This window comes from Lissotriton vulgaris, chromosome 6 (genome assembly GCF_964263255.1).
Source record: "Lissotriton vulgaris chromosome 6, aLisVul1.2, whole genome shotgun sequence".
Lineage (NCBI taxonomy): Eukaryota > Metazoa > Chordata > Amphibia > Caudata > Salamandridae > Lissotriton > Lissotriton vulgaris.
The window spans coordinates 219,376,061-219,396,349 of NC_141694.1; the positions used below are offsets into that span (position 1 = coordinate 219,376,061).

Here is a 20,289-nt window from a genome sequence, read left to right on the forward strand (position 1 = left end):
TTTTCAACATCTAAATGAATTCCTTACCGGTACTGATCAATCAATTTCAACTCACGTGCTATAACTATGCAGATGACACACAAATACTCCTTCAACTGGAATGCGCCAAAGACATTGGAAACTCCCCAATTTTCAGTTGTCTCTGAGCTGTGGATCAGTGGATGACCTGCAGCCATCTCAAATTGAATGCTTCAAAAACGGAAATACTCATGTGTGGCGATTGGAAATATTACGACCAGCTTGCCTCCTGGCCTGATGATCTGCGATCACCGCCTTAAGTATCGAAGGAAGTAAGAAATGACAGAATGACCATTGACTCCAGGCTGTCGATGAATGCCCAAGTGGACAAACTAGCAAGATCAAGCTTTGTCACTATAAAAACGCTGCAACAAATTTTCCCTCATTTGAGATTTCTACACAAGGTCCAAGCTACCTTCTCTCTTGTTCTGTCCAAACTCGATTACGCCAATAGCCTCTACCACGGATCACCTTTAACGACCATGAAAAGACTACAACGGATTCAGAGCTCGGCTGCCAGACTACTCTTGCATATCAAACCGCGAGACCCCATCTCACCTGCCTTGAAAGCCCTGCATTGGTTACCGGTTTCCAGAAGATCCACGTTCAAGCCACTTTGTATCACCCACAAAGCAATACATGGAATGGGACCGCTCTTCATCAGGAATAAAATCACCAAACACATTCAACAAAGGAACCTCCGCTCTAAATAGGCATCTCGCCTCAAAATCCCAAGATACAAGAAAAAAAACATGGGTGGCACATCCTTCTCTGTTCAAGCAGCTGAACTATGGAACTCTTTACCCCCCAACATAAGATCCACAGACAACCACCTTATCTTCAGAAAACTACTAATAATCTGCTCTTCACCACATAAGCACCAGATGCAAACAGAAATTTACAGCAAATACCTCTGTATATAATCATTTATTTTCATTCTACATATGTACCTATCTTTGTGTATTGCTTTGTATAAACTTGTAGAATAATTAGGTTGCTGAAAAATAAATAAACAAATAAATGAATAAATAAATAACAATCATCTTAGGTCTACATGTACTTACTTCCATTGTGCATTTATGTACCTTCCTTGAGCTTGGACCTGTGTGTCTGTTACTTTTCTCCTGAAAAGCATATTCAATGCACTACCCTATTTCTCATCCTATAACTCTATCAATCTCTTTAATCTACATATACTTACCTCCTTTATGCATCTATATACATTCAATATACTTATGGATTTATATTTATCACTTTCTTCTAATTTAGCATTTCCAATGCACTACCCTATTTCTCAGCCTATACTTCTCTCAATATATCTTTTAGCCCAACCTTATGACTCATCTCAAACTTCTTTCTACTACTCTTTCCAATGCACTAACCTATCTCTCACCCTATACATCTATCAATATATCCTCTACATACATTCTCTCATTTATTCCAAACCCCATACCACTACTATGAGCCCCAAAATAACCCTTTCTAGACTCTCTCCTTCTCTACCCCTCTTTGCATCATCTGACACCTCTTTTTACTATACCGATTCCCCAAAACAAACCTTTCTAAACACTTCCCTCTTACTCCTCCCCTCCAAAATCCCTTTTTACTCATCCGACAGCCTCCTCCTACTGCTATGACCTCAAAAAAAAGAAAAAAATTAATCCAAATCCTTCACTCTTCTGGCCCTACCCTATCCTTTTCAAGCTAAATAACAGACTAACATGTTCACTTCTTAAATTACATATTCCACTATACTAATTCACCACTAATCCTTTATGGGTTCCAGAGTAGCATGCTACTCGCCAATAAAGCGTTTCAACACCCCATCAGGGTTACAAGCGCTATATGAATGCAAACCTTTTTCCCTTTTCTACCCCTCCCCAACCCTTCTCAATGCAAATAACTGACTAACATATCCACCACTCAAATTACTTTCATGTTTCACCATACTAATTCAACACTAATCCTTATGGGTTCCAGAGTAGCGTGCTGTAGCGCTTCAAAGCCTCATCAAGGATAACAAGCGCTATATAAATACAAACCTCTTTCCCTCTTCTATCCCGCCACCTACCCTTCTCTATCCAAATAACTCAATAACATATCCAGCACTCAAATTACTTCATATTTCACTATACTAATTTTCAACACTAATCCTCAATGGGTTCCGGAGTAGCGTGCTACTCGTCAGAAAAGTGCTTCAACACCCATCAGGGGTAACAGGTGCTATACGAATGCAAACCTTTCTTCCCCTTTTATCCCTCCGCTATCCTTCTCACTGCAAATAACTGACTAATTTCCACCACTAAATTTACTTTCATATTTCACCATGCTAATTCACCACTAATCCTTTATGGGTTTCCAGAGTAGCGTGCTTCAACACCCCATCAGGGGTAACAAGCGCTATATAAATACAAACCTTTTTTTCCTCTTCTATCCTTCTGCTATCCTTCCGAATCCAAATAACTGATTAACCTATCCGCCACTTAAAATTTACTTGCATGTTTCACTATACTAATTCAACACTAATCCTCTATGAGTCTCGGAGTATCGTGCTACTCGCTGAAAAAAGCACTTTGACGCCTCGTCAGGGGTATTAAGCACTATATAAATGCAATTACAATACAATACAAAACCATATACTGTTCTTTATCTCCTCTCTGTGTATACTGTTACCTTTGTATATCATAAAGCTATGCTATATAATATCATTATGCTATTTCTATAGTATTTGCGGTCACTCTCTGCCAATATTCTTTGTGCTCACTTCCCATCAATATTGGCAGATTATATCTTCTTTATTTGTGTTTATATAAAAATTGATAAATAAATAACGAAGAGCGCCTATGGTCAATGTGGGCTGACCCATTGCCCCATACTGTTGTGGACAGAAGCAAAATATGAATGACAGTTCAACAGACCAATGGGTGTAGAATGCTAACCAAAAACCCTTTTATGTATTATACTATGGGTGATTGTTTTGAAAAACAATAGTCTGGAGAGCGGTCTCAAAGATCAAATCTAGTTAAAGATTCTAATGTTGCCGTGCGAGCTGCAGCATGGCGACTGGCACAGCGAAAACTCTATCAGAGAGGTCAGCATTCTAGTTCTTGTTTTGAACGTCGGGACAAGCAGAAGTTAGCTGAGTTCGTCAAACTAAAGGGAATTTCCTTATTTAGCGCCCTATCGTCAAAATAAAGTTGCGAGATGTCTGAGAGACGTGGTGATGAGCTTCGAATAAAATCAAGGCCATAGAAAACAACTTTCAATTTACTGTTACACAAATTTCTTCCGGGGCGTATTTTGGTACCCCCGGGGTACTATACTTGTGTAAGTACCCCGGAGGCATCAGCAAGAATTTCTTTTCGCTCAATACACACGTCATTCGCTTGACAGCTGTACTCGAGCCCTGACTGGTTTGTCCTGCGCGGCTCCCTGTAGGAGTGGACAGCGAGCGAACTAGTGAGCGACAGGTGACAGCAAACGGAAGCGGTGGCCCGCGAAGCCCGGGGTAAGTTTTGCAGCTGGAACTGCTAGCATCCGAAAGGGGACGTAAAGACATCCTGGGTAAAATAGGGAGGTAAAGACAACCTGGGTAGAAGTATAGGGAGGAAAAGACGTTCTGGGTGGAAGTCCATGAGCAAACAGGGGTGGGTTCCACTGTGCCTCTAGCAATAATGCAGTCCGCAGCGCAGCGCTTTCCTCTTACCCTTTCCACAACTCCCTGGCATAGGTGTACTTTCCTCTCTATCTCCCATCACTGTTCCTGCACACGCATACACACTGTTTATATACAGTGTGTGTAATCCATATGTAGTCACAATACTTAGAATTCCCATCTGGATGTTAGACCCCCTCCCTTCAATTACCTACGCCACCTCCATTCGCAGATCGTCGGTACCACCTTCTTTACCCGAATGTGCACGTATACATAGCAATGTCCTGTACTGACGTGCATACTTGAGTCCTAAGTGTCACTGTCAGGAAAATGGGATTGCATGCAAGGTTCCCTGGATCCATTGTTAATTTATTCAAGTATACCGTTAGACTGCAGAGTCATAGGTGGAGGAGAAACTGTGTAAGTTAGGATCCGGTCGGCGAAGTTTCGATACCGCTATCTTGCATCGCTGGGGTGCTCTCTACATTTGTTGAAATTTGAACCTGCTGGATATATCTCAAAAAGGAGGTTGTTGTGAACTGAGCCATTAAGGTCAGGGATTGAAGGTAGGGCGGATGTTCTAGGCTGTCATAGTTGTTTGTTGCCTTAGACAGGGCGCGAGTGTGTTTCCTATTACTCACACTGTAGTATAAGCAGTATTTAATTTAGGTTGTGTGCAAATCTTTCTCTTCACTTTGATAATATACAGTGCGCCAAAAATGCACGATTATTTAATAGCTAAACATGAGCAGGAGGAGCTAAATCAGTGCAGTGTATTACAATCTCAGTCTGTGCAGAAAGGTTCCCTTACAGGCCCATAAAAACAAGCATTGGCAAAGCCAATAGGTTTTGCCTATGCAAGAGCTACTGGCTTTGCTAGTGTGTTAGCCATGTTGTACACCAACGTGGCTGCTGTTCATCAATGTTAAAAGTTAGTGGGGTAAAGGAAAGTGGAGTGGAGTGTCATAAAGTGGAGTGGCGTAGAGATGATTGGCATGGAGTGACGTAGAGTGTTGTGGATTGAGTAGAATGTGGTAGAATGGAAGGGTGTAGAGTGGATTAGAGTGTTGTAGAGTAGAGTGGCATAGAGTGTTGTGGTATGGTCAGGGCCGGTCCTAGGGTTCATGGGGCCCTGGGCAGAATAGGAAAATGCGAGGCCCCTATAATTTGCATACGATTTAACTTAACAGGAAGTGACATCATAGGAAGTCATTTCAATTGGCCATTATTTATATTGATATTGATATTGTTTATAGAGCATGCCAATGTGGCCCTGCCATCTACAGCTGTAACCATAAATAAAGCTAAACAGGAATACATTTTGCACTACTGCCACTTGTGATGCATTTTTCCTGCCTTTAATGATGCTTGCACAGTTGTTCCATGTACCGCGCATGCTGTAGTTGAGTGAAGATTGAGCTTGTGCTGTCTGTGTTGAATGTGTTTTTGTGTATGAGGGAAGCACATTCTGCTGCTGCTTGTGTTGCATATGCTCTTTTTTTGTGAACCTTGCACTGCTGCTACCCGTGCTGCACACGCTCTGTGTTGGACCTGAAACTTGCACGCCTGTGCTTCCATTGCAAAGGCTCACTGTCTTCCACATGCTTGTCCTGCTGTTGCCTGCGTTAAGCATGCTCTGTGTCTGAGAAAAGGAAACCTGTCCTGCTGCTGCCAGTGCTGATCATGTTCTGTGTCGGAGAGAAGGAAGCTTGTCCTGCTGCTGCCTGTGCTGAACATGCTCTGTGTCTGAGAGAAGGAAGCTTGCCCTGCTGCTGCCTGTGCTGAACATGACCTGTGTCTGATAGAAGGAAGCTTGGCCTGCTGTTGCCTGTGCTGAACATACTCTGTATCTTGAGAGAAGGAAGCTTGGCCTGCTGCTGCCTGTGCTGAACATGCTCCGTGTCTGAGAGCAGGAAACTTGCCCTGCTGCTGCCTGTACTGAACATGCTCTGTGTCTGAGAGCAGGAAGCTTGCACCGCTGCTGCCTTAGCCGTACATGCTCTGTGTCTGATAGAAGGAAGCTTGCCCTGTTGCTTTCCGAACATGCTCTGTGTCTGAGAGAAGGAAGCTTGCCCTGCTGCTGCCTGTGCTGAACATGTTGTGTACCTGAGAGCAGGAAGCTTGCACTGGTGCTGCCTGTGCTGAACATGCTCTGTATCTTAGAGCAGGAAGCTTGCCCTTCTGCTGCACGCGCTGAACATGCTCTGTATCTGAGTGCAGAAAGCTTGCCTTGCTTCTGCCTGCGCAGAACATGCTCTGTATCTGAGAGCAGGTAGCTTGCCCTGCTGCTGCCTGCACAGAACATGCTCTGTATCTGAGAGCAGGAAGCTTGCACTGCTGCTGCCTGCGTTGAACATGCTCTGTATCTGAGAGCAGGTAGCTTGCCCTGCTGCTGCCTGCACAGAACATGCTCTGTATCTGAGAGCAGGAAGCTTGCCCTGCTGCTGCCTGCGCTGAACATGCTATGTATCTGAGAGCAGGAAGCTTGCACTGCTGCTGCCTGCGCTGAACATGCTCTGTATCTGAGAGCAGGAAGTTTGCACTGCTGCTGCCAGCGCTGAACATGCTCTGTATCTGAGAGCAGGAAGCTTGCACTGCTGCTGTCTATGCTGAAGATGCTCTGTATATGAGAGCAGGAAGCTTGCACTGCTGCTGTCTACGCTGAAGATGCTCTGTATATGAGAGCAGGAAGCTTGCACTGCTGCTGTCTACGCTGAAGATGCTCTGTATATGAGAGCAGGAAGCTTGCACTGCTGCTGTCTATGCTGAAGATGCTCTGTATATGAGAGCAGGAAGCTTGCACTGCTGCTGCCTGCTCTGAACATGTTCGGTATCTGAGAGCAGTAAGCTTGCACTCCTACTTGTATTGCACATGCTGCCCATCTGAGTGAAGCTTGCACTGCTGCCCATTGAGTTGCTTCAATTCATTATCTTCAAGGGATGTTGAGCTGCTGCCTTTAACTGTTTACCTCTAATATAGTCTTACAATGGTGTTCTATTGTTCCACTAGGTCTTCAATTTAGGGAAGCGTGTACTACTTAAGAATGCGCTGCAAATGCTCTATGCCTGATGGAAGCTTACACTGCTACTACCCGGGTTGCACATGATGTATCTCAGGGAGACACTTACACAATTAATGGCTATGTCAATGTGTTTTCTACATTGAGGAAGCTTGCACTTGAGCTCCTAGTGCTGCACATTAGCTGAATCTTGGGGGTAGAGTGGATTGCTAATTCTTTTAAGAGACATGATCAGTGCATTGACGGACGCTTGCACTGCTGGTGCCCATATTGACACGTTCTCTGTCTCATAGAAGGAGTTTGTTCTGCTGATGAATGTTTTGTAGTGGTCGGTGTCAGAGTGAATAAGACTCGCTCTGCTGCTGCTTAGTTGCACTTGCACATAGTCTTGGTCTGAATCTTGCATGTATTTAACTTAATCTGGCTGGACGGAAGCTAGCACTGTTGCTGCCTATAGTGAGCATCTTTTGTTTGAGGGACACACAGCCACTGTCAATATTATTGGACGGTCTCACGGACCACCGGACGGAAGAATGCACTCCACTGTGCTGCTGTGCGCTTTTCCCCAGGCAGGCCATCATCATTTCATTTATTATTCCCGCAAGCGGGGCCGGCGGCGGGGCCCCCCTGAGTGAGAACACACTCTCTATATTATTGACGGACGGAAGCAGTGCGCAGCGCTTGTCTCCAGGTCATGCAATCATCCTGTTTATTATTCCCGGGCCGCAACTGCGGGGCCGGCGGCGGGGGCCCCCCTGAGCACGAGGCCCTGGGCAGCTGCCCATACCGCCCATGGCTAGGACCGGCCCTGGGTATGGTATAGAGGAGAGTGGAGTGGCATAAAGGGTGTTGCATAGAGTGACTTAGAGCAGAGTAGACTGTCATAGAGTGGAGGGGCATAGACTGGGGTAGTGTAGGAGAGTGGAGTGGCATAGAGTGTTGTGGAGTGGGATAGAGTGTTGTGGAGTGGCATAGACTGTCAGAGTGGGGTACAGTGCTGTAGATTTGGGCATTGGAGTAATGTGTCAGAATAGAGAGTAGAGGAGTGCAGTGTCATAGAGTGTAGTGCTGCAGAGTGGAGTAGAATGGCGTAGAGTGCATTAGCATAGAGTAGACTGTTTCAGAGTACAGTAGAGTGCAGGAGTATGGAGATAAGTGGTGCTAAATACATTAATTGGTGTAGAGTGGAGCAATGCAGACTGTATTGGCGTAGAGTGCAGTAGAATAGCATGGAGTTGAGTGGTGCAGTGGCGTGCAGTGCCATTGAGTGCAATGGCATGAGTCCATTGTTGTAGAGTGCATTGGTGTAGAATAGAGTGGTGCAATGGTTAAGAGTGCTGTGGTGAAGAGTGCAATGGTGCATATTAGAGTGGGGTAGAGTGCACTGGCATAGAGTAGAGTGGTTCAGAATAGAATGAGAGACGTATAGTGCAGTATCATTGAGTGCAGTGGTGTGAGTAGAGTGGCATTGAGTAGTGTAGAGTTCAGTGGCAGAGAGTGCAGTGTTGCAGATTAGACTGTCGTAGAGTGCAGTGGTGTAGAGTGCATTGGTGAGGAGTGCAGTGTCATAGAGTGGTGCATAGAAAAGTGACAGGTGCAATGGTGTATAGAGTAGAGTGGCATAGAGAACAGTGGCATAGAGTGTTGTAGAGTATAGTGATGTACAGTGCAGCTGTGCAGAGTAAATTGGCGTAGAGTGCATTGGTGTAGAGTTCAGTGGTGTGTATTGGGGTAGAGTGCAGTGGGGTAGAGTGGAGTGGGTCAAGATAGATTGCAGTGGAACAGAGTGGAATGGCGTGACGTAGAGTGGAATAGAATGTAGTGGTTTAGAGTAGACTGTTTCAGAAAAGATAGAAGTTTCGTAGAGTGTAGTGGTACAGAGTAGATTAGAGTGGATTGGCATAGAGTGCAGTGGTGCATAGTGGAGTAATGTGGGGTAGAGTGCTTTGGCATATAGTAGAATGGTGTAAAGTAGAGGCGTCAAGTAAAGTGGTGTAAAGTGCAGTGGTGCAGAGTAGAGTACTGTGACGCAGAAGTGGAGTCCCGTAGTGTGGAGTGGTGCAGGGTATAGGGCAGTAATGCAGTGTGGAATGGCATAGTGTGGAGTGGTGTAGACTAGAGTAGAGTGCAGTGGTGTGGAGTGGTGTAGATCTGAGTTGGGTAAAGGGGAGTGCACATAGTGTGGTAGCACACAGCTGTTACAGACAGCACATCTTGAATTGAAAGGACCATTACATTTGCACAGACATATGTTTTACTGATAGAAGTGTACAGCGCATAAATGGTGTGGATATGTCATCACCTAGTGTATTGATTTGTTTTTATTGTGTTAAAATATTTGTTTCCATCACACTTCAGAAATATCTGCACAGTTCTTTTACCAGCATTTACATTTTGTATTGTGCAAAAAAAATAAAAAGTGACAGCACGCCGTGAGTACCCAGCATGATTGTCACATAAATCCTCTCACTTTGAAGTCAGAGAAAGGAAGGTAAACACCAAGCTCTCTGGAAGACAGAGCCTCATAGTTGACCTCTATCTTTGAATGCACAGCAAACGTAACAAGATAATGAAAAATGTAAAGGCCTGTTTACAGAAATTTTGTACTGGTGGAAAAATACTGAAAATAGGGTTTGGGCAAGTCAAGGGAAGTGAGGAACTCATGCTGAACAGCCTAAAACAATAAAAGCTAGCAACCAGAAAGCAAGCAAATGTGAGATACAAACCACATAGCCAGCAGTAAGCAATGGGCGGAATGTATTACCAGGGAAGGTCTCTGAATGTCCCAAAGATGTCATCAGCAAACCATACAGCTGCGTTGACTGGTAGGCTTCGACGTAAAAAAGAACCCATCCATCCTACTTGCTGCTAGAATAATGGTCTGACGTGAGTTAGAAAGTAACACAACATTCATCTTTCCTGAAGCACTCTGCTTTAAGTACTGTGGCGCTGGTCCTTGTAGTGGCTTTACGCTGTAATTTCTCACCGCTCTAGTAATTTAAAGTACAACAAAATCCAATTATGACTGAAATTAAAGCATGAAACCAGGTGACTTTAAGAACAAAAGTAAAACAATTATGAGCAGAACCCTCTTCCACTAACATAACTTATTGTTACAACACTAGACATGTTGCAATGGCGTTCCATAGTTTTTCTAGCACAACACCTGATTTTTATGAATGAACTGACAGTCCAACAGGTGCACTCCTAGGCCATTAAAATCTTGCGGAATTGATATATTAAAATAGTTGATTGCCAGATTAATAATCGTAAATAGCAGTATTTATGTATTCAACGTTAGCCCAGGCACCTGATTAACAAATAAATACAGATATACCGTGCCGAAAAGACTTCAGACATTTCGAGATCCACTCTTATGAAGCCCCCATTGTTCATTTTTACAGAAAATACATAACTGTGCATATCTGCAGGTTACCAGGATGCTGGTCTGATTTTGTCTGAGAAGGGATTCCATTTAAAGACATCAGGGTGCGCACACTGTTTCCTGAGCTGGGTTGTGATGACCTCAGACTTGTCACTTCCTTTGCTTGCAGTGCAAGGCTGGGCATGACAGTCACATTTCCTACCATCTCAGGAATACAGCTTCACTGTTAAAAGGCTCAAAGGGATTGTACATTCTACACGACCTAGCCATTGTGCTTTAACGTGGCTTAAATAATTGCTGTTTATTTGGCTTGGTGTACTTATCTGTAAACATTTTAGCAAAAGGACATTTATCATTGCCCTAGTGCCTCCTTCCTCCTAAAAATGCGTATTCATCTGACGCATATAAGTACTTTTACTGTGGCCTCATTTTTGAACTATTATATAAAAAAGAAATATACTGGTTCTGTAAACTTCAAATGCATTTACCTTACATTGAAATATGCTCTGTATTGAGTAATTGGCATTCTGTGCATGCTTGGTGAACTCTTTCTTGTGTTAGAAATCTTAAAATTTAAGAAATGATGCCTAAAAAACCAAGTTTCCTTTCCATACATGTGATAAGGCAAGACTTTCCTTTTGAGTAAGTGAGGCCACAGCGCTGGTCTTTAGTTGTTCTACAGAAGTGAATGTGTATTTAAAAAAATGGATACCCGGCGTAGCAAATATCCATTTGATGTAATGATGTTATGTTATCTATTTATTTCAACCTTTACTCCAATACCCCCAATCAACAAAAAACGATAGCCATGTAAGGATGCAGGTACATAGTTATTTTTTTCTGGTACCTTCAAGGCACTGAGAGAGGTTGATAGTGGCCGGACCTGCTTCTTCATCTGTAATATGCCGATCAGTAGAAAATGGATGTGGGATATACAAGACCTGCTCCACTCATAGATGGAGAACTATTTCTGTGCCAGCAAACCATAATGTTAGATGTAAGCTTGTACTACTTGATAATGTAATTCTAAAAGACAACATAGGCTCTTGACTGTAAGTACTGCATAATGAACCATAGCTTGACCCATAGCCTGTGTAAACGTAGAACGGGCCTTTCGATACCGTGAGGAGTCCTCTTTGGGTATTGTAATGGGAAGGTTCTGAAAGACATTCATTTGTTTTGGTTATGTAGTCATCTAACTCATATACACAAAACATATGAAGGGCCAGCGAAGCTAAATCAATTTCTCAACTTCCAGAGCTTTTAGATTTTTATTTTTCTACATTGGTATATTGTAGCCCATGTACATAACACACCCAACATAAAAATATCTGAAAGAGTGGGTTTGTCCTTTGATACCTAAAGTGGGTCACTGCACGCACTGCGACTTCTGTTAATGTCAACCGATTCCCAATTTTATAAGTTAATGTATAGATGGGCATCATTTTCAAATTCGCTTATCTCTCTCATGTTAGATGGGAAATTCTCTTGAGAGTTCTTTAAATAAGGCAGTGCTTTCCCAAATAAGTAATTCTATTATAGGAGTATATTTGTAATACCTTTTGTTTGAATATTGATTTCTGATTAAGGAGCCCTCGAAATCCACTAGCAAGGTAAATAATCTGGGGGAGGAAGACACACCTTCCTGGTACCCCTTCTTGAACCGAATGATGAGGATATGTTGCATTCTTGGTGTTAGCGGCTTGTTGGACTGCAGTTAGACCTAAGAACAAAAGTAGTTTCCTATCTTTTTATGACTAGATGTGAAATGAATGTGACCCCCATAGATGCTAGCTGTGGATTAAAGTTCTATATAATTTGTAAGTGACACATTGTTTTTTACTAGGCGGGTTCTTTGAATGTCTTTATTATTGAGTTTTAAGTAAAGGAATGAACGTAAATAAACATAACGCTGAGAAGCATTTATAGAATTCAAGGTAGTGATACATATTTCATCAGGTGGACGGAAAGATCTTGTAGAAATCACATATAGGGTAATTAATCTAAAATGCAAAGTAGCTGGTACAGATTTGTTACCTCTTTGCGTCTAAGTGTTAGGTAGGTCCCATTCTCGATCCCCTCGCATTGGTATGGGTCCCGCATCTAAGCCCCTATAGGAGCGCCATGCTGCCCAACTCTTCTCCCATTTGTGTGGGCATCCCCTTCCTTGATATATGGGCTTCTCATTTATCATACACCAGTCTGTCACGCTCCCAATCCCTCACCGCTGGAATCGCAGCCTCTCTCCACAGTCGTGCAATATTCTGGTTGGCTACTATAAGGCCCAGTGAGAACCAGATCTTGGTGTATTTTGGTGGTGGTTCCCCTCCCCAGATATGTAAAATGTATTTCATCGCTGTTTTGGGGTGGGGGGAGGGTCTGTAGTTACTTCTCCCATGATTTTCTATAGTTCGATCCAAAAGGCCTGAATCGCTGGGCACGTCCATTTCGGGTGGAAGAAGGTTCCCTCATTCACACAACCCAAAAGACAGAGATCTGTTGGGGCACGTCCTATGAGTCTGAGTGTTGTGCGTAAGTAGTAAGAGCTGTGTAGAATGAGCTGAAAAATCAATCGGAACCCATTGTGTAGCGCTACCTCATGGAAGGTCCCCATATCCTCCTCCCACTCTCCGTCTTCGCAGTCCCCAATATCTCCCTCCCATTTGGACCACAACGCGGTGATTCCATTGCTTTTTATAGATGAAAGAGACTTTCTTTTCATTTAATGGTTCTGTTAGGATTCTATCCTCTAGGGGGGATCTGATGGGGGGTCCCCCCGGAGAAGTGTGTCCCAAGGGCATGTCGGAGCTTGAGGTACCTGTATACTTCTGTGGCAGTCAGTTCATACTGGATCTGTAGCTCCTCCCAAGTAAGCCTATTACCCTCCCTACATACATCCCCCAACGAGGATATCCCTATTCAATCATTACATTTGTAAAGCGTTCTACATACCCGTGAGGGTCTCAAGGCGCTGGGAGGGAGGGGGATGGTAGGGGGGGTAAGGGGGTTGCTACTGATCGAAGAGCCAGGTCTTGAGGAGGTCTTGAGGAGTCTACTGAAAGCCAGTAGGACCTGGGTCTGCTGTATGTCGGTGGGGAGGTTGTTCCAGGTCTTGGCGGCGAGGTAGGAGAAGGATCTGCTGCCGGCTGTGGTTTTTCGGATGCGTGGAACTGTAGCGAGGCCGAGGTTGGCAGAGCGGAGGCTGTGAGTGGGGGTGTAGAAGCTGAGTCGGTCGTTGAGGTAAGCTGGTCCGGCGTTGTGTAGTGCTTTGTGTGCGTAGATGAGGAGTTTGAAGGTGATCCTCTTGTTGACGGGGAGCTAGTGCAGGCCTCTCAGGTGGGGGTGTGATGTGGCTGTGTCGGGGATCGTCGAGGATCAGTCATGCTGAGGCGTTCTGGATGCGTTGCAGCCGTCTCAGGAGCTTGGTTGTTGTTCCTGCATAGAGGGCGTTCCCTTAGTCCAGTCTGCTGGTGACGAGGGCCTGGGTGACGGTTTTTCTCGCGTCTGAGGGGATCCATTTGAAGATCCTGCGGAGCATTCGGAGGGTGGTGAAGCAGGATGCGGAGATGGCGTTAACTTTCTTGGTCATGGAAAGGGCGGAGTCAAGGATGAGCCCCAGGTTGCGAGCGTGGTCGGTTGGTTCTGGGGCTGTTCATAGCGATGTAGGCCCCCTGGAGTCGTCCCAGGCTGATGGGGTGGGGCAGAGGATGAGGACCTCCGTCTTGTCTGAGTTCAGCTTCAGCCTGCTGTCCTACATCCATTCAGCGACGGCCTTCATTCATCTGTGGAGGTTGGCTTTAGTGGTGTGGGGGTCTTCGGTGAGGGATATGATCAGCTGGGTGTCGTCGGCGTAGGAGATGATGTTGAGGCTGTGTTGTCGTGCGACGTGGGCGAGTGGTGCCATGTAGATATTGAGCAGCGTCGGGCTTAGGTAGGATCACTGTGGAACGCCGCAGATGATCTCGGTGGTCTTGGAGCGGAAGGGTGGGAGGCGGACGCTCTGGGTTCTTCCGGAGAGGAAGTATGTGGTCAAGGCCAGGGCCTTCTCTTGGATTCTGGCGTCATGGAGGCGTGCTGTTAGGGTGCTGTGGCAGACCGCGTTGAAGGCTGCTTCTAGGTCAAGTAGGATGAGGGTGGCTGTTTCTCCTTTGTCCATCAGGATCCTGATGTCGTCGGTGGCGGCAATGAGGGCGGTCTCGGTACTGTGGTTGCTGTGGAATCCGGACTGGGATGGGTCCAGGATGTTGTTGTCTTCGAGGTAGCGGGTCAGCTGTCTGTTGACTATCTTCTCCGTGACTTTCGCCGGAAAGGGGAGCAAGGAGATGGGCCCGAAGTTCTTGAGGTCTTTGGGGTCCGCCTTGGGTTTCTTCAGTAGGGCGTTGATCTCGACGTGCTTCCAGCTCTTTGGAGATGTTGATTGTTTTCCTGAGATGGGGTGCGATGGTAGTGCTTGCTGTGTTGAAAACGTGGTGAGGGCATGGGTCAGATGGGGATCCGGAGTGGATGGAGTTCATGGTCTTGATGGTGTCTTCTTCGCTGACGCTGGACCAGGCGGCTGGCGCGGGTCGCAGGGGTGGTGGTCTCGGCGGCGGAAGTGGGAGTGTCGGTGTTGAAGCTGTCGTGGATGGCGGCGATCTTGCGGTGAAAGAAGGTGGCCAGTGAGTCGGACAGGTCTTGTGATGGTGGAACGGCGTTGGTGTTGGAGCGGGGGTTGGAGAGTTCTTTGCTGATGTGTGCTTTGTTGTCTAGGCGGTCCTTGAAGGCGGTCTTCTTGGCGGTCCTGATTAGTTGGTGGTGCATGCGGGTGGTGTTCTTGTGGGCTGTGTAGCTGTCTGGTGTTCGGTCGCGGAGCCAGTTCTTCTCCAGCTTCCGGCAGTTGCGCTTGGAGGCCCAGAGGTCTTCGGTGAACCATGCGGTTTTCTTGTTAGTGTGGTTGGGTGCGGAGGTCTTGAGTGGGGCGAGGGTGTTGGTGTTGGCACAGTCGTTGATCCACTGTTTGAGGTTGATGGCGGCGGTGTCGGGTCGGTGGGGTCTGCGGGTTGATCCAGGGCGAGGGTGGTGGTCAGTTGGTCCTTGGTAATCTTGCTCCAGCAGCGGCGTGGCAAGTGTTGGGTGTGGTGGTGTGTGGTGGGTTTCCTGAAGGTGAAGTGGACGCATCTGTGGTCTGTCCAGTGGTGTTCAGTGGTGTGGTTGAAGGAGACATGGGGACTTGCGGAGAAGATGGGGTCCAGTGTGTGTCCAGCAGCATGGGTGGTTGTCGTCAGGAGCTGTTTGAGTCTGAGGTTGGCGAGGTTGTCGATCAGAGCGGTGGAGTTGGCGTTGTTGTTGTTCTCGAGGTGGATGTAGTCCGTGGAGGCGAGGGCGAGGGTGCTGATGAGTTTGGCGATGGTGTCTCTGAACTGTGGTTGGGGTCCGGGTGGTCTGTAGACGAGTGTTCCTCTGAGGGTAGTGTTGGGGTCGGTGTGGATCTGGAAGTACTTGTGCTCGGCGTGGTGAGGGTGTCGTCGGTGTTGGTCGAAACTCTGAGGGTGTCCTTGTGGATGATGGCGATTCCCCCTCCCACTCCGTTGGTGCGGTCTCTGTGGGAGATCTTGTAGCCCTCTGGGATGGCAATGGCGATGTCTGGTGCTGAGGTGGCGTTCAGCCAGGTCTCCGTCAGGAAGGCGACGTCAGGGTGGTTGAGTCTAGGAGGTACCAGAGTTCGATGGCGTGCTTGCGAGCGGAGCGGGTGTTGAGGAAGATGCATCGGAGGTGGTTGGGTTCTCTGGTTGATGGTTTGGCAGGCCGGAAGCTGGTGAAGCTGCAGCTCCGGCAGGTGAAGGGCCCTTGAGTGCGCTTCGGTATGGCCTGGTAGCAGGAGTGATCTCGTCCGGGGTTGAGTGCTTGGAGGGTGCTGGACTCATAGTGCAGTCTGGTGCTGTGGCGGCTTCGGGGTCCAGGGGTTCTGGCGCTGGGCGCGTTCCAGGCGCAGACGGGGTTGCCTTTGTCGTGCCTTAGGCGCGCAATTTGCGCCCCCCTCTGCGCGCGTCCGGGCGGCGGTCGCCATTTTAAGGAGGAGAGGGAGGGAGGAGCAGCTGGGACGCGGGAGCGGGGCGATGAGGGGACGTGGCCGCAGGAGGCAGCGGCGGGGAAACCGATGGGGTACAGAAGGCAAAAGGGGGATTAGAAGGAGGCACAAAAGTGAAAAAACAGTGAAAAAGACAAGGCAAGCACTTACACAACAATCAGGGGGACACTGGCAGATCTGGTCAGAAGCTTACTCAGCGTCCTCGAACTTGCGCAGGTGGGCAGCGGCGAGACGAGGTCAGGGAGAGCTGAGAGGTGGCAGGGGAGGCGACCTGGCACGCAGGCGGGTCAGGAGTCACTATTATGTTCTATGCTTCGACACCCTGGAGGTCATGCACCTGGGAGAGTGTGTCACTATGCCATAAAGGGGTCATGTCAGTGAGCCTCCCCCTCCAACTCAAAAAAGGACTTTCTTTGAATTTCTTGTTCTCCTTTTAATATTATTTATACGTTTCTTGAGATGTACAATAAATATGAGAGAAAACCAAATGCGTATGATTAAAATGAATGTTATTACCAGTGCTGTATACCTTATTTATACTAAATATTTGTTTTTAAATTCATGTTCAGTCCTGCCAAGAATCATGCATCAGGCATTTGACTAATACTTTTCAGTGTGGTGCTCTGCATCACCGTACTGAAATGCACTTTCACGCATATGATGCATTCTGTATAGTGTCTAAAACTATTACGGAGTGTGAGGCAGCTGGGTGCGTGCCTCCAGTGGCCTGCACGCGCTGCTCCCGCAGGTTTTTGGTGATTGCAGCTGAGTTACGGCTGCGACCAGGCTGACTCTGCTGCTACAGCGTATCGTTTTTTGATGCCTGCTGCGCTGCTGAGGCAGGATGTAATGCAAAGTCTGGCCGTGGCGCCGGAGGGGGACGTCACCTCCGGTCCTGTTGCCGGCGCGAGAAGTTTGTAAAGAAGGGAGTTGGCTACTGGTTTGTGGGAATCAGGCGCTGGCCTCGCAGCGCTACCTGCTGCTCACACCGGCCGTCCGCTTTGTGTCTGTAGTTATGGCCGCAGCCCGAGTTTGTAAAGAAAGCAGTTGGCTACTGGTTTTTCGGGACTCAGGCACTGACCTCGCAGCGCTGCCTGCTGCTCGCACCGGCCCGCCCGCGCTGTCTGTAACTATGGCTACCGCCTGCAGCAAATTGAAATATGGCAGTGCAGAGCCTGGGAGAGTGGAAATCAAGTAGTCAATGACTAATGTGCAGTGCCCTCCAGGATAGACTATGTTTGTGTGCTGAATTGGTTTTAAGACTGGGCAGCCTGGATTTAGGAGGCGGGCAGCAAACCAAAATGATTGCTGCCCGCGGGTGTCAGTGGCTCGCGACCTGGCAGCTGCCTTGCAGGCGATCGGCTGTGGGGCTCTTGCAGGCAGTGTGGAGGCAGAAGGTAAAAGGCAGAAGCCATCGCCAGTTCTATCCATAGTCGGCTGAAACCACAGGCTTCAGCTTACAACTACAGTGTATACAGGTAAGACTGCAAAGACGCTTTTCAGCTGTTTTCTATAAAGATTGATTCACCTGCTATTTGTGCAGTCTCAGTGATAGTTATGCAGCTTGACACCAAGTTGATCAAGGCTCATTAAGGTTTGTTGTGCTCCATGCCAAATCCGCTCCCCGGTCTCCCTTCACTTGCATGAGTACTGTGGTTTAATGGGTGGATAAAGTTGTTCTGGGAGAGCGGAGGGTTCACAGTTCTGGCCAGTGAAAAGTGGTTGCAGTGGAAATTGTGTTAGCCGATGACCATCACAGTGTACACAACAAGGGGGCTGGCGGCACCAGGGGTGACTGAGAGCATCGATTGCCTGCATTCTACGTACTATAGACATGTTTCGTTACTGTTGCAGTCTGCATTGCTGAACATTATTACCATATTGGGCTCAACATTATCACCTGGATTCTCATCGAGCCTGCGCAGCAAGATGAGAGCGGGAGTGATCCTTTGTAATTTGTATCACCTGAATCCTTGCAGATTACTCGCCTTGTTACATTATCTGAAAAGGAAGTCAGCCAACGAGCACTTTCGCATGTCCCTATTGACCGCCTAACAGCTCGGCACCTTAGCCTGGAAAATAACTTTTACTTAACACTTTCATGCCTTCCCACTGCCCCCCTCCCTGTGGCCATCACACAACACTGCATCTGAAGGTAACAGGACTTACGTTGAGCAGGACCTATGAAGACTCAGCTACTGGTCTCTATGACGTGCGCTAATTTGGAGTTCAAGGGTTGTTTCAGAGGGTCAGGAGTTGCCCGGCAAACAAACGTCCCTAGGGTGGACACAGACTCTCTGATCAGATCAAATGCTGCCAGTCACAGACTAGAGCAGGATGTTTACCAGCACGGGGGAGAGCAATCACATGGCTCTCCACCGGCTAGATTATTTAGTTGACACTAACAACAACATTTTATTCGACTGGGCACATATGTGGCATGTGTGCGGATTGTTACAGGTTTTTCGCTTTGCTCTCCTAACCAAACACACAGCACTGTTAGTGTGATACACAGCTGATGAGGAGAGTTGGGTTCCAGAGTCTGCAGCTGTGGTGCACCTCTTCACAAGCTCTTTCACCTAAACCAGCAATTTGGCAACCATTTATCACAACGAGGACCTCCTGCAAAGTTAGTGCACTAGTAGTTTTAAGAAGATTAAATGGGTGTAATTTCTGATGTTTATGTGTTTCCCTTGTTTTCATTGCTTGATTTTGCTCGCGAGAAAGTGTCACTCATGGTCGCTGAATGTCACTCCTAAGTACACTGAAATTATGACAATGTCACATATAAGCAATCTGAAACCTTGGCAGCTATGCATGTTTCATAATCAATAAACACATTTATACATCATACCACTGGGAAAATTAGTAGCATCTCCTAATATTATCAAACTTATTTAAAATTTCACATTATTTTTTTTCAAGAAAATAAACTTTTCAGTTTTTTTTAACCTTAATTTCAAATTCTGGAGATTCCTTAGCCTTCCAACGAGTGATGATTACTAATCTGGCTATTAGCGTTGCTAGAAATCGCCAACGACGTGCTCTTTTAGTAAAACACCTAGACGAATAGAAAAGTTAAATGATACTGAAATAGCTTCCAGTGTTTTGATCTTAAGGCAATTGTTTACAAATGAGATGGCATCTTCTAAAACTCTTGTGGCGTAGGGCATGATCAGATCATTTGACCAGCCACTCCGCATATAATTATATCTCTTAAAGTTTGCTCCTCACAGTGTATTTAAATTACAGCTGCACACCTCATTGCAGATTGTGGTGATCTAGATTTCTAGAGCTTTCAATCTCTTGGGGTATCCCTAGGTTGATTATCTATCTGTTTGTGAATAAGAGAAGTAACTCTGTGAAGCACTCTGATTAGTGTATTGTACCTTTGTCTTCTTCCAGTTTCAGAATAGTTTGCTGCTTGTGTTCAACTCGCACTTTCTGTGCTAATATTCGGCCTGGTCTGCCACTCTCCCCAGTTTTCGAGCTGTATATCGACGCAATATGTATTTCATTTCGGTATCTGCCAGTTCGTTGTAGTTGGTTAGTTCGTCTCTGATGTTAGCTAATATATCAGCATTGCGAATGGTATCGTATTCTGCCTCTAATTTCTGGAGAATTGTTTCACTTTTCTTCAGCTGTGTTTGTATATCTTTTAATATACCTGCATTAGTACTAATACAAATTCCTCGTAAGGTTGCTTTGAAAGCCTCCCATAGTATACTTGCGCTTTCTACAAAATGTTTGTTTGTGTGAAAAATTTCTTCGATTGCTGTCCAGATAGTTTCTTTATATTTGGGGTCTTAAAGGGCTTTGGCATTGAAACGCCATGCGAATGGTAGAGGGGTATACTTCGGAATATTAAGAGCTAGCATGACTGGTTTGTGATCCGGGAGGGCGTGGCCAGCCAGGCAACATGGCGGACGCAACTCTTTAGAGCTCCGTCCATGGGGCCCTGAATTCTCCTGCAGTTCTCCTGGGAGAGTGGTTTTGGCTCTTATGCACCGGAAGGAACAGACGCGGTTCCAGTTGAGGAGTCTGCCGGTGTGTGCAGCATCGGAGTCTGGGGCCATGGCGGAGAGTTGTCGGCTGCCGGACTGCAGAGGGGCGGAGGAGCCATAACGGCGAGAACATTGCCTGG

The 20,289-nt window shown here is 46.5% G+C and overlaps 1 protein-coding gene across 4 annotated transcripts in view; it reads left to right on the forward strand.

The window, feature by feature from the left end:
* The first annotated feature begins 3,460 nt into the window (after window positions 1-3,460).
* The window catches only part of ITSN2 (intersectin 2), a 1,355,209-nt gene continuing 1,338,380 nt past the window's right edge, over window positions 3,461-20,289 (forward strand). For all 4 annotated transcript variants that reach the window (XM_086926255.1, XM_086926257.1, XM_086926256.1 and 1 more), the window contains exon 1: window positions 3,461-3,526. The gene's annotated coding sequence lies outside the window, so the exon portion shown is untranslated. The remainder of the gene's footprint in view (window positions 3,527-20,289) is intronic.